Raw genomic sequence first — 14,164 nt, 5'->3', positions numbered from 1 at the left:
AACTTGGCTTGGTCTTAATGTATTGTCCTTTTAATATATTGAGGAATTTAGTTAGATAATATTTTATTTTGCATTTAAAAATTTACGTTTATGATTGAGTAGATTTATATATGTGTCTTTGTTCATCTTTTGTATATACGTGTATATATACACACACACACACATATATATACTTATAATAGTCTTGCTAGGCTTTTATTGTGAAGGTGTTGATTTTGTTGTTTTCTCTCTTTATTCATCCTGAAATAAAATGAGTCTCATCTAGACCTGGAATTCGTCAACAGTCACATTTTGCGGATCGCCGTGACCTTCCCTGACCATTTATTGTGTGTGAGTAGCTCTGAGCTCACAGCCGGAAGCCCCTGTGAACCGCAGTGTCCCGGGGTCTCTGCTGGCCAGAGTCTTCCTTGTCCGGGCCCGTGTTCTCGAGCACCGCGGCACTGCGGTCTGCGTCTGCGGGTCCAGGCCCTGGCAGGCGGAGACGCTCGGTCATGTTCGGTAGCCCCACGAGCGAGTGGCCGCCGCGGCGTCCGGCCCGTTTGCTGCGGGAGGCGCCCCTGCCTGCGGACCCCTGCCGGCCACCAGCGCGCGCCTAGCGTGCCGCATTCCCCGGGCTCCCCGCCCCGCCTGCTCTTCCAGGACGTCGCCGTCGCCGACTAAATGTGAATATGTTGAAGCGGAGAAATTTCGAATTTGGGAGGAACGGCGGGGTTCTGAATCTAGAATTTTAAAACATGGCTACAGATTCTTGGTGCTTCTTGCGTCAAAAGGCAGGCGTCTCTGTCCCCTCCTCTTTAATGCGGGTGTTCTTAGGGCTGTTTTGAAGAGCGAAGTGTGACAGGTAGGACACCATGTGGCTTAGCCGTAGAAGCCCGTACAGCTTCTCTCGCGCGTCAGAGTGTCCACTCTCGGACACCGGGCCACGCTGTGAGAAGCTGGGGCCACCATGGTGGAGGGGCCGTGTGGGCGCCCCCTTCATCTGGTCCAGCCGAGCCCGGTGGGTGACCCATTGGTGCAACAGGGAGCAAGACAGTCACCCAACTGGACTTGCCCAGTTTCTGACCCATGAATTGTGAAATATAAGAAAATGGTTGTCATTTTAAATTAATAAGTTTGTGGGTAGCTTGTAGTGCAACAATAAATAATTGGTACATCTTTAATACTTTCGTGTATTCGGCATTTCATGAAGATTTATATCGACCTAGTTCTGTCTCCTGTAGGTCTGTGTTCAGGCATCACTGTTTCTTGGCTTTCGACTTGTCTCTTTCCTGTCTCCTCAGAGATTTTGTTTTCAGATAAGGAGACTGTGTCAGGCACTATTTTCTCATGTTAGTTTTTGGAACATCACACATGACCTTCTGTTAATATGAAACCAGGTGATTTCAAGCCGGGATCTCTACTACCGAAAGGGGCAAAGATAAGCAGATGGTTCTGTAGGCCCACGGTGTCGGAACGCTCGTGCTGGCAGCCTCCGAACGTGCTTTAAGTCACGTCATTCGAATCTGGCTTGTGTGAAGCTGGGCGAGCCAGTGGACTGCACGATGGGCTCTTACTCGCTGTTCTTACACATTTCTTTGCTTTACTAATTTTAGCTTCCTCTAGAGCAACGTGGCTAAATGGAATAACAATTTGAAATTCCTTTTGGCATAATGATCATCCTTCTATTTTTTAGACTTGATTCTAAAATTTACTTTTTTGTCATCTAGGAGGTCAGGTCATGAGCAGGCTTTGGAATGCATGGCTTCCTGCCTTTCCTGCATCGGCCGTTGACGTGGAGCACAAAGCTGACCCCTCCGTGGGACCCTGTCATGGGCCTCAGGGGTCTGCTTCACCCTCGATGGTGTTTGGGAAGACAGTGTGATAGTTTATAGAGAAAACTTTCTGGTAGTTTTTGTTTGTTTTGGTTTCTAAAGCCTGGTTTTGTTTGTTTGTTTACTTTTTTATGCCAGAGTTGAAAATTGGGTGTGAACTACTAAAGTCTAAAATTTGATGTGTGGTGTTTTCCTTTCCTTGGGGAAATAAGTGGCCAGGAGAAGTAAAGACTTAGTGTTAGATAGTTTCATAATTTTTAAAGACGAAAACAACAGAATGACTCACTTGGTTAATTTTATAATGTACAACAACAGAAATAACTTGCTTAAAATTGTCTCAAAACTTACCGTTGGACCCTGGAAAACCTGATGTCAAAGAATCCACTAGGATTCTATTTGCGTTACCAGTTTAGTTAAAAAAAGAGGAGTCTGCTGGGTCCCTGATGGCTGGCTGTGTGAGGCGCGCCAGGAGGTGGCCGTTAGGGTGGGCTGCTGATGGAAAACCCTTTATAAATTACAGCAGCTAGTTTTATTTAGGAGTTTATTTCAATTACATTTAAAGTTCAGTTAGCATTTTCTTATAAAAAATTACAGTATCGAATTACTAAAAAGATTTTTAAAAACTCAGTGTTTTGGGTGAGGTGACAGTTATTACATTTTCAAGACCTCTAGGTATCAAATCTTCACACTTGATAAGAAGACACTATAGTTTGGCAAACCACAAGCTGTTACTACTTGAAAGGCAACTCGAAAATGTATATTGTGTCAGTTCTGCATCTCTGCTGTTTGGAAGGAAATAATTTGATATTTTGTGTACTGCGAAGCTGTTTTTCTGTTGTTCGGATTGAAACACTCTGAGGAAGGCCAGCGTCGACCTCCGCTTGCAGCCCGGGCATGGCGGCCTCTGTCGATAGTCCCCGCTGCGTCCCTGCCCTCCCCACCCACACATTCCCGATGGCTCCACTTCCTTTCAGAAAAACAGTAACCGGGGATCGTGGGTCATGGGTTAAAGGTCACAGAACCGGAGCTTATCTGTCCATCCACTCAGCTACCCAGAAATTTTAACTCAAAACCACGTAAGACGATGACAGACACGGCCGTTAGCAAAAAATGGTAAGTGTGATTTGGAGACCAAAGGGATATCTAGAGAAAGGTTTCAACCCCTCATTAGGAAAGGGCCTGATAGAAAATATTTGAGGCTTTGGGCCAAGAGGAAAAACTGAGGATGTTATATATTTACATAATAAGAAAGGGAACAAATGTTCTGTAATCTCTTCATTGGCAACTTTCAAAATATAGTAATAAAATGTGCTTTATTTTTAATAGCACAGATCAAACAGGTGAGAAGAATGAAGTTATATTTTGGGGAGGACAGCACTTGGTTTAATGGGGGTTCAAAGGGAGCGTTCCCTGTCCCCAGGATTGATGGCGGATGTCTGCCTGTCGGCGTGAGCGGGCCCGGAAGGAAACTCTGCCTCTTTGACGGCGTCTTTCCCACACGGGAACGTCCCACGAGACACCGAGACTAGTCCACACACATTCAGTTTCAATCGCGCGTATCCGTGGCTTGGCAAGCATTTTTCGAATTCTGGATTTTACTCGATATTTGTCAAGATTTTACCACATTGCAGATTAGTCACTTTCAGCGGAAGGTTGGGTGGCGGCTCCGAGCACGTGGCGAGTGGAGTCGAGACGCGGGAATTCCCCGTGCCCCACGTGGAGGCCTCCGAGCGCCGCGGTGCCGCGTTGGAGCCTGGGGACTGTGTCCGCGGCTCCGGGGCCTGGGGACGGTGACCTCGCTGCTGGTTCCAGCTCTGGCACGTGGGGAGTGGGAGGACGGGGGGTGACGTTGGAGCCTGGGGACTGTGTCCGCGGCTCCGGGGCCTGGGGACGGTGACCTCGCTGCTGGTTCCGGCTCTGGCACGTGGGGAGTGGGAGGACGGGGGGTGACGTTGGAGCCTGGGGACTGTGTCCGCGGCTCCGGGGCCTGGGGACGGTGACCTCGCTGCTGGTTCCAGCTCTGGCACGTGGGGAGTGGGAGGACGGGGGGTGACGTTGGAGCCTGGGGACTGTGTCCGCGGCTCCGGGGCCTGGGGACGGTGACCTCGCTGCTGGTTCCGGCTCTGGCACGTGGGGAGTGGGAGGACGGGGGGTGACGTCTCCAGAGTGACCGCGCCTCGGGACTTCAGACTGAGTCGCTGGGACGCGGCCTCGAGCCTCCTCTCCGCCCGTCCGTGCGTGACCGGGCGACGGGCGGCAGTTCTCGCCGAGGACCCGCCGCGGCCGCCCGGAGCTCAGTGCCGCGGCCACGCGGTCCCGGCGTGCGCCGAAGGAAGTCGGGGTCCTCGGCGTCCATTTCCGACAGAACTTCACAAGGTGATGCCGTGTCGTGTGAGCTGTGGACGTCGTCGCCAGTGACCTTGACCCTTGCGCGCATCTTCACGCCTGAAAGCGAGCAGCCTCCACGAGCACCTGTGGCCGGGCCGCCCCGTGGGCCACCACGGTCGCCGTGACCAAGTCCCCGTGCACTTGGTCATGGCCTCGTTTGGCTGCCTCGTGAAATCGCCTCGGTCGCAGCCTGACTTGGATTTTCTGGAAGAAGTTCTGGTCCGTTGAGGTTTCTGTCGTGGGTTTGGCCGCTCTCGTGACCAAGCTGCCGGGGCGGCACCCCCGGGCTCCTTCGAGCGCAGCCTGAGTGTCACCGCACAGTGAACGCGACGCGGGCTGGTTCTGTGACACACTCGTCCGCACCCCACGACATGCTGTGCAGGGCCCACTTCTCTCTCATGTCGTCACGCCGGGTGCGCTCCGGGGCGGACGTCACTGGACCGCCGCGCACGGGGCACGTGCGTGCGCCCTGTGGCGGAGCAGCCGGCGCAGGGCTGGAGCTGTGAGGGGGCCACCTCGGCCCCTGTCGCTGCCACTCACTCTGCTTGTGGCTGCAGGCTGCAGGCGCGACAGTGGCAAGCCCGCGGACGGGACCAGCGCCCACGTGGCGTCATTTACGAACATCGGGGCTTGACCTGCATGCCATTCTCATGTGTCCCAAAGTGTCCCTTCCTTTGTCTCGGCCACTCGGAAGGGTCACGGCCGCGGTTCGCTGGCTCCTGGAGGGGCGTGCGGAGTCGTGGGCTCCACCGTCAGTGGCCGAGAAGGGCGCCATTCCCGCCCAGGTGGCGCCTCCCCTCGTCCCCCCTGCTCCGGTTCCCGGCCCCACGCCAGGCCCCCGCTCAGCCGGTCCTTCCCCATCGAGCCGCAGGCACCCCGTGTCCCCCTCGTGTCCTCCAGCGACGCAGGCCCCAAAGCCAGGAGGGGAGGCAGGAGGCTGCGTCTTAGCTGAGTCTGCCAGGAAGCGAGTCGGAGACCCCGAGTAGACTCGGAAAATCAGTTCTCAAATGGAAAGGATAGTATTTTCTGAGCTCGTGTTTTAATTTTCTTTAAAAAGCCCTAAATGATTTAAAGTAATGTTCAGTCAGATGTTATGTTAGATCATTAGATCGTCGACAGTGTTGTTTGAATTCACCTCTAACTCTTACAGCTACAACTAAACTCACAGTTGACATGCTGCACAGTGAGACGTTTCCCGACCCTGCGGCTTTGTCACGGTGATGCCCGTTTCCGGTGCCCCCAGCTAGTGCGTCAACTGCCGGCCAGACGGGGGAACGATGTGGAAATGGTCCCGCGAGTGCCGCTCACAGGCCGCTGTCTGGTTACCCGTCTGAGTGGCCCGGGCATTAAGGACCCACACGTGGTCCCTGGGACCCGAGCTCATTCCTGTACAGCCTGTCACCACCAGCCCCAGGGCCGCAGTGGCGCTGATGCCGCGTGTACACAGCTGACCTGCATTAACTGTACTTCTACCTATTTTTTTTTTACCTGTAATAGCTACATTTTTACCCATTATCGTGCTTTTGTAGGTTTATTGTTCGCTGTCGCTTTCTTTGATTCTGGAATCTCCGCAGTCCTCTCCTCACCCAGTGGGACCCGCTCTCACGAGGCACAGCGTTTGGTTTCCGTGGACTTCAGACCATGCTCGCCAGGGGAGGCAGGATTTAAAGATGAAAATCCAGACATTTGCATAGGTGACTCGCTCTGTTAGGACAGACACCAAGGAGACCCTTGGTTTTTTCCTTTTGGTCACTGCAAGTCCGTCAGCAGCCGAGTGGGTTAGAACGAGCGGGATCTCAGCATTTGGTGCATAGGGCAGGTAGGTTACGATTGTCACACATATGCTGATTATCGTGTCCCTGGAAACGTCAGGGACTGTGATGTGTGCCAGCTTTCCCCTGTCAAAGGGAAACTGTGATTAAAACGGAAAACTCAGAGGAGTTCGTGCTTGGACGGCCTCCGAGCGCGGCTTCCAAGTTGTAGCCTTTCAGCTTTTGCTCACATGAAATACTGCACATTTACAGAAAAATCATGTTCCACTGGAAACAGAAAGATGGAAAAACGCAAGTGCGCACCGTGCAGTTAACTCGTGGGAGCTTTGTATCCGTTGGACAGCTAAGGAGGTTCAGCTGGTGTCTGCGTTCTGATAGGTCCGGTGCTGGAGGTGGCGTTTGGAGACAGGAGAGCAGAGCGTAGCGGTTGTCACAGTGGGGTCCCGGGCCAGTGGCACAGGCATCATCGAGGGGCTGACTGGGGGCGCGGTTCTGGGCCCTCCACCCAGTACTGCCGAATCCAAAATGGAGGGGGGGGGGCACATGGGGTGCAGCATCCTAGGCTTGAATCAGCCTCCCAGATGGCCGTGGCCGCAGTGAGCGTGTTCAGAGACCAGGTCTGTCCCTGCGTCTCCAGCTTTAACATGCCGTGGGAGCACTCGGGATCCTACAAAGACACCGATGCACAGGTGGAGGTGTCCTGCACCGCTGACAGCAGGCGTGGGTGACACCCGGAGTGGAGGCGCCGACTCCAGCTTCACTCCCAGCTCTGCCAGCCACAGGTCACCTCAGGACGCGTCCTCAGGCTGGCTGGGCCTTGCTACTCCACCTGCAGAAAGGCCGGATGCTTGTATGTGCCCCATGGCGCTGGTGCGGGCCATCTGTGGACATGAGCTTTGTTCTTATTGTCCCAGCGAGTTGATATCGACGGCTTCCTACAGGTGGCAACAGACATATATCAGGGAAGTCGCTCGCAGCACCAACTGCGGCAGCTGCAGGAATAGAATTAGGCCCGACGACCGGCGGGGGGCGCGTAGCTACCTGCGTGGGGCCCGACCACCGGCGGGGGGCGCGTAACTACCTGCGTGGGGCCCGACCACCGGCGGGGGGCGCGTGGATGCCTGGGGCTGACCAGGATCCTAGCACTCTGCAGTCTCGAGGCGGATGAGGCTTTACACAAGCTATGTTCGTTGCCGAAGGAGTTTGCGTAACTGTAGTGCGCTCATTGTTACATGGGAAACGACATGCCACCTGTTAACCCCAGGTAGAGTGATGGCCAAGTAACACTGACTTTCTTGACAGGTCTCATGTAAGGAACTGAGGCAAATTTCACAAAAGGTAGAAGAGAAAAAGAGGAGCCTAAAATAATCGACTTCATGAGCATCTTGAAAGGATGTAAACGGTGGGCGGCATCTGTGCACACGTCCCCCAACGTCATCATAAAGTGTCCTAACGGGCAGTAAGGTCGGAAGAGCTTTGCAGTCATCAGGCGAATTCCCATTACTCAGACTCTACCATTAATACTTTACCTCACTCATTTCCACAAAAACCATCCATTTGTCTTTCCCCTTCTATCCACTCAATAATCCATTTGGTTCTTGATGCATTTTAAAGTACATTTTACACATCAGCACACTCCCCAGTACCTGAGTATCTAGCCTGAGTTTAACCTATTACTAGCATTTAAAACTAGAATTTCGTTTCCCTTCTTAGCAAACCTTCCTTTCCGTGGCTTAGGAGCCCAGCTTGCCACGCACGGGGCGTAATGCAGAGTCGGCTGTCTGGCTTTTCATTTTATGGCTTCGGCCGAAGCGTCATGCGAGTGGTGAGCTTGATTGACACAGGGTTAAAATGACGGGAAGAGGCCGTGCTGCTGACCGCGGCGCAGCCGAGAATCGGTTTTTCCACTTTGTGTGTCTGCGAACGTACTGGGCAGGCCCAGGACATTACAGCAGAAATCAAATATGCTAGCGAGCCACATGCACCGAAACGTCCCCGAAATATGTAGTTAGTTTGCATTTTTTTTTCCCCTGTCAAAGTCTCTCATCTTCCTTCCAAGAAAAGGAGCCCGAGCAGCAGTAGATGGCAGGCCGTGCTGTCTGGGGAGGCCCTTGGAGCCCAGAAGAGAGTCTGTTCCATGAACCTTCACTTGTGTTTCTTCCCAGAAATGTTTACACAGTGTGCGGGTGAGGGGGAGGTCATCTGTCATTAAATCTGAAAGGATCATCTGACCGACCGGCGTGTCTGTCCGTTTATAAACGTCTTCAGCTTCGGACCCGTGGTTCTATACGCCTGCTCTGAATCTGTATTTTTTCATGAAGTTGCATTGTGGCCATTGGCCAGACAGTCTTCAAAGCTTCTTCAGGGTGACGTGTGTGGCCATGATCAGGAGGTGACAGTGACGCCCCTACGCGCGGAACTCGAGCTCTCAAGGCTTCAGTGTTGCCAACTGGACATCCCATTGTTTTCAGGCCAACCCCCCTGGTCTGGGTGCGCTGTTTGTGACATGGCCAAGGGCATCTTACTTGCCGGCAGAGTGAGAGGCGACCTATTCGGCGTCTTCTGGCCCACGTGCTCCAAGAAAGCTCACGTGTGGCGATGATCTGACCCTCATTGGGAGACCTGCCAAAAGCTCCTTTTTGGGCCTATAGAATAGTTTGATCCGACTAATCTCCGCTATCCACTTCATTTTTAGGAGTGACCCAAAATGTCTGTCTTTGAACCCTTAGGACCTGTGAATGTGACTTTACATGGCAGAGGGGGTTAAACTAGGTGGCATGAAGCTTCTGTCAGCTGACCTTGAGACAGAAATCACCCTGGACCATTCAGGTGGCCCAGGAGAACCACGAGGACCCTCGGGAGGCCGGCGGAAGAGTCAGGGACAGGGGCGTGGTGCTGCCCGCTTTGCAGGTGGGGAGAGGGGCCACGGGCCAAGGATCGAGCCAGCCCGGAAGCGGGACCGCAGCCCGGTGACCCCGGGGTCTCAGCGCAGCCAGCCCCGTTCCGGAGGCCGACGCACAGAGCCGTGAGGGGCTGAGCCGGTCGGTGGTATTTTCAGCCATGAGGTTTGCGATGACTTGCCATGGGGGCCACAGGGAACATGCGGGCACGTCCCCTCCGGGGGGTGTGTCACGTGGACCGTGTCGAACTTCAGTTTGGGTGGCAGAACTTTGGGAGGGGTAAATGCCCCGTGACGTGCTCATCTAGGGTCTCGTCCCTTCGTGTCCTCACACAGCCCAGGCCCCGGGAGCTCCGGGGCCCGTGGGGAGAGGCGCAGCATGCTCCTCCGGCTTCTCTGTGTGTGCTTGCCCGCCACACTCTCCCCTGTCACTGGATGGCCACCCACCCATCTGTGACAGCACCCTCCGGGCCCAGGACGAGAGGCCATCGGAGGTGAGGCGGCCATCGGAGGTGAGGCGACAGCGTCACCCGGGCACCCGGTGCAGGAGGGTGTCCATGGGCTGGGCCCCGTGTGGCTGTGGTTTGGTCCTGTCCGTGGTGCTTACGCCACCTGATGCAGTGGAGCCATCTGGAAGGACTGGATCCCAGGCACACGAAGAAAAGTGTCACTGGGACACAGACCCCGGTCGCCTCCGGGGCCAGCGTTAGGTCCCCGCGGCTATGCATCAGATGACCTCCAGATGCTGCAGCCTCCCGAGCACGTGCACCCTCGGCGACCGCGGACTGGGCCCTGGTCAGAGGGCTCCGACCCCGGGGGTCCAGACCCGCCCCGAGCAGCCACGCGCGCCTCGCCGTCCCGGGAAGCGTCCCGTGTGCTTCCGGCCCTGTGCTTCGTCCGCGTCCCCCGCGGCTCTTCCATGAGCTGGAATCATTTTCATTAACTATTTTCAAGCAGTAACTTTTTCTCTCGGCATCTTGCCTGATGGTCGGGTTTGTGGCGGAAGTGTTCTTCCCACGCGGGCACGGTCTCTGGCACCTGGAGGAAGCTCGCTATGCTCAGTTCGGTGTGTTGGGAGCAGGTGTCCGTCAGCGATCGCGCCAAAAAGCTGCATGGTCACACCCGCCCGGGACTCGGTGGGTCTGGCGGCAGCGCCGAGGTGCGGGCGCGCGGCCGGGTGTGCGGGCGCTCTGCTCAGCCCGGGCACGGGGCGGCCGTCGTCCCGGCGGATCTGTAGGCGGATGAGGAAGGGGGACCCCAGGACAGCGGGGACGTGCAGGTATCGGCGCCGAACCCCACACAGCTGCCTGCCAAGGCGTAGATGCGCCTGTGGGAGTTCTAACACCAGCTAAATACATTTCAAAAAGTGAGTATAGGGCAATTTCAGCTATGAACAAAACTGTGACTCCTAATGAAATGAGCTGATTGAATACGACTGTGCAGTTCAAAATACATCTTGATTATCCCTGAATGCAAGATTGGGAATAGCTTTGTGACTTCTGCTTGGAAAGACTTCTTAAGCAAACCTAGAAAGTATAAAATATGAGACAAAACTTCAGTGAATTTATTTTCTTCTAAATTGAAGATGTATTTCCGGTGGAGTCAGTGACAAAGTTAATGGCCAATGACCGATTGTAATATTTAAACCTAAAAAATGAGTCATATTACAAAGTAGACCTTGTTTCTTGCTGCCCCTCAGAGTTCCTCGGGGTCTGTATTTTAGTGTCACTGTTTGTACCTCCCGCCACCCTAACCGAAGCCAAGGCTCTCCGAGTGGGGCCTGGCCCTGGAACCCAAACCAGTGTGGCGGAGATTCAGAGCGAAGCCCGCCAACTGAGACAGATCCTTGTGTGTGCTATTCTGGAAACTTATTATAAACTTAGCTGTAGGTTTCTTATTATTTTTTTTTTCTAGAAGCCATTTTGCTCCCTCAGTGGCAGTTTGAGTTTTCTCCAATTCTGAATAATTCTAGCTCTTATCCCTTTAAATATTCCCTATTTTCCATTCTCACTGTTGTCTCCTTCTATAATTCCAGTTAAATACATATCGTACTTAGTCTGTCATCTACACTCGCTTTCACTTTTTCCATCCTTTCAACTCTTTGAGTTCCGGACGATTTCCTCATACCTGATTTCTGGTTCACTAATTCTCTCTTCAGCTATTTCTAATTATCTCATAACTGATCAAATGAATCTTTATGTTTCATGACTCTTATTTCTAGTTGCACTTTGGTTCTTTTCAACTTTTCAGTTTTTTAGTGTAGCACCTCATTCTTTTATTATGTTTCTAATCATTTTCAACATATCATTTCAAGACTATATGATGGCTCTGTTGTTTCAAGTTTTTAGTACTTTGTTTCTGCTTTTTTATTGTGTCCACCAACAGTAATTCATTGTGAAATACGCAGAGGCGCCCTTCAGCAGGGTTTTCCCTGAGGGTCCTGAGTGGCTTGGTCACCATGGTGGTTCAGGGTGGTCTTGGTTTGCTCTGCTAGGTGCTTCGGGAATGTCGCTAGATGAGACTACGTTTCTCTTTCATCAGTTCTTTGACTTAGATATCACGTGACACATAAGGGGAGTTAAAATGCAAGCTCTCAGGGCTTTTGGAGGGGGTTTCCTTTCCTCACATACGGCGTCTTCATCTCCCTGGGACATCTAGTCCACGCTTCACTCAGGGTCAAACACATGATTCTGGCTTTGTGCAGGGTCCCCAGGCCCAACTCCTGTTCTCATGAGACCCCAGGTCCTCATCTTCTGTGTCCTTATGGCCATTAGAGCCCAACTGCTACTTTTCCTCTGTGCTGTTTTTTTTGTTGTTTTTTTTTTTTTTTTTGAAAACAGAAATCAGTGATTTACTCAGGGCAAACAGAGTGCAACCTTATAAATTTATCACTCGGGCTTTCAGTTGTCTTTTTGCCCATATTTTCTTTTGCCAGCTCAACTATGCGTAGTAATGAATCCTGTGAAAGCCTTAGAATTGTTAGTTTTTTCAGTAACAACTATCCCGAGTTTGCAATGTGCAATAGTGAAACAAAAACATTCACTTAAATGAGGATATCCTGATTTCATTTTAGGAAGGGAATCCTGCCTGTTCTTCGTACTGTTGTCTTTTAGTCTCCTTGCTTTTCTAGGAAACACGCGTGTTTGTCACAGGAGCACCATGGTAATGATGCACGACCCTGCTTGGGCCAAATGTGGAAACTAAGGCTGAGAGCAATGGCAGCAGCCGAGGCTTGCTGGCCTACGGACCTGAGGTTTCCATTGCTGTTTGTTCTGCCTTTTTCTCTTTTTTCTGATCATGTGGACCAGTGAATTAGAAACAAATAGTTTCTAAAGAAACAGAAGAAAACATGTATCAAAAAGCAGACACGGGATGACGACAGTGTCCTGGTGACAGTTACGTCTGTGGGTTTGGCTTTTCTGACTCCAAATCCGTTTCTGCTCTTCAGCCCCCTCGGGCAGTCCAGTGACCACGTGGCAGGATGTCCTTCTGCTAACCTGGGCTCAGGTGGCTGCTGTCCCTCGCAGCCGGGAGGGTCATTTGCTGAGTTTCCACAGCAGCTCTCCAGTCCTCTCTGTAGTGACTTCGGGAGAGTTGTCCCTTTCCCCATTCTGGGTTGCATTTGTCACCTGGGTCCAAAGAGACTTGTTTCAAGTCCCTGTGTCTTTAAAAAGTCTCTCTCACAGCCGACCCCTTCTCTGCCTTCCTGCGGTTTTGTTTTCTGTGACCCCCCCCCCCGCCCCCCGGCAGCCCGTCCCCTGCAGCCACCAAGCGACACCTGCTCCACGGGCTCCTGGGAAATGCAGCGTGTATTTCGTTTATGTCGATGAAGACCTGATGTTAAAAGATCAGATTTCTAGCCGAGTTCAGACGACGCTCACGTGAGTGAGTCTGACGCGCTTCTTCGCTCGGCTGTGCTGCGTTTCCCTTTCTGAGAGTTTGGAGACAAGCGGCGCAGCTGTCGGAACGTTAATTTATGTTGTTTTCAGATCTGTTCAGAGAAAGTTTGTCAGTGCTGGGAGGTGTCGTTAGTGTGGGTTGGCGGCTGTGTTTTGCGGATGGAGCCGTTTAGAACAGATAAGCCTCCCTTTCCGTAATTCTGGATGTGTGTGGTTTATCTTCATCTCTTTTCCAGTCCAATTTAAGAAAATTTTAAAAATAAATTTGACACGTCCCTGAGCGTAAGTTATTTCGGGACCCACACGTAAGCACAGCTTTGCTCCACCGTGGAGCCGGAGTTTGCATTGGCCTTTACTGTGAAGGAAGAACTGAGACCCCCCCCCAGCCCCCCAAAACTGTGTGCATTTGAGAATCTGCCCCGTGAGCAGGTGTGTCATCCTCAGGATTATGGAGGTTGTAGCTCGGTCGACGTTGCGGACTTGTCCTCTCGGTCTCCACGTGCCGTGCGTGGCCCTGACGGTCCCGCCGTGGGTACAGTGCCCGCCGTGTCCCCCGCGCAGGCGCTTTACGTGTGTTGGCGGCTCCGCCTCGTGACGCCTGCCCGTGTGGCTTCCCCCGGTGCTGTCACGCAGCGTTTACCTGAACCGGGGTGGCGAGGACAAGGTGACTCGCCGCAGGTCACGCGGCAGATGCCTGGCGGAGCCGAGGGCCGACCCCACGGCTGTGCTCAGGGTCACGCCCTGGAACCCTGGCCGGAGTTTAAAACGAAATCGAGTGGCAGAGCCAGGGTTCCTCTCGGTGCTGCTGCGATGGCCGCGGTGTCGCCGGCACAGGGTGTCTGTCAGCGTGCGTATCCCGTCTGTCTGGCCTCGCGTTTGTAGCTACATTTATATCTGCGTCTGTATCTGAATCAGCTCCGGCGTAGACACACCGCCCGCGCCCCACATGGACGGTGGCGAGCCGCCCTCACCTGTCTGCACCCCGGATTCAGGTGTTGCTGAGAGATTAGCCAAGGACGGAGCACTACAAACCGCCGTGACCAGTCCCCCTGCGAGCCGCCTTTAGTGACGCCGAGGCCGCGGGCGCAGTTTGCTGGCTAAGACTCACTCGGGCTCCTGGCCAAGCCGGCCGTGCTGGTCACGCTCAGCAGCTCTCGCGTCCCCTGGCCGAGTCAGAGGCCCAGTGGGGTGAGACAGGCCTGGCCTCTGCCGTGACTGGATCGTGTCATCCCCGCCACCCGATCCAGTCACGCGCGGAAGACTGACTCGTGTCAGAGTGGCCCAAGCTCACGGGCACATGTGACAAGCAGGCGGGCAGCCCGTTGGCCCACCGGGCTCACGGGGCAGCTGCGACCAAGGAGCCTGGTGCCAAACTAGCCTCAGGGTTGCGTGGGA

General features: G+C 53.5%; 1 protein-coding gene across 2 annotated transcripts in view; it reads left to right on the top strand.

The window, feature by feature from the left end:
- The window catches only part of WDR27 (WD repeat domain 27), a 98,860-nt gene that overhangs the window by 81,299 nt on the left and 3,397 nt on the right, over positions 1 to 14,164 (top strand). The gene's annotated exons all lie outside the window — the stretch shown is intronic.

Source organism: Rousettus aegyptiacus, unplaced genomic scaffold (assembly GCF_014176215.1).
Source record: "Rousettus aegyptiacus isolate mRouAeg1 unplaced genomic scaffold, mRouAeg1.p scaffold_m13_p_1, whole genome shotgun sequence".
Lineage (NCBI taxonomy): Eukaryota > Metazoa > Chordata > Mammalia > Chiroptera > Pteropodidae > Rousettus > Rousettus aegyptiacus.
This window is presented reverse-complemented; position numbering and strand designations above follow the sequence as displayed.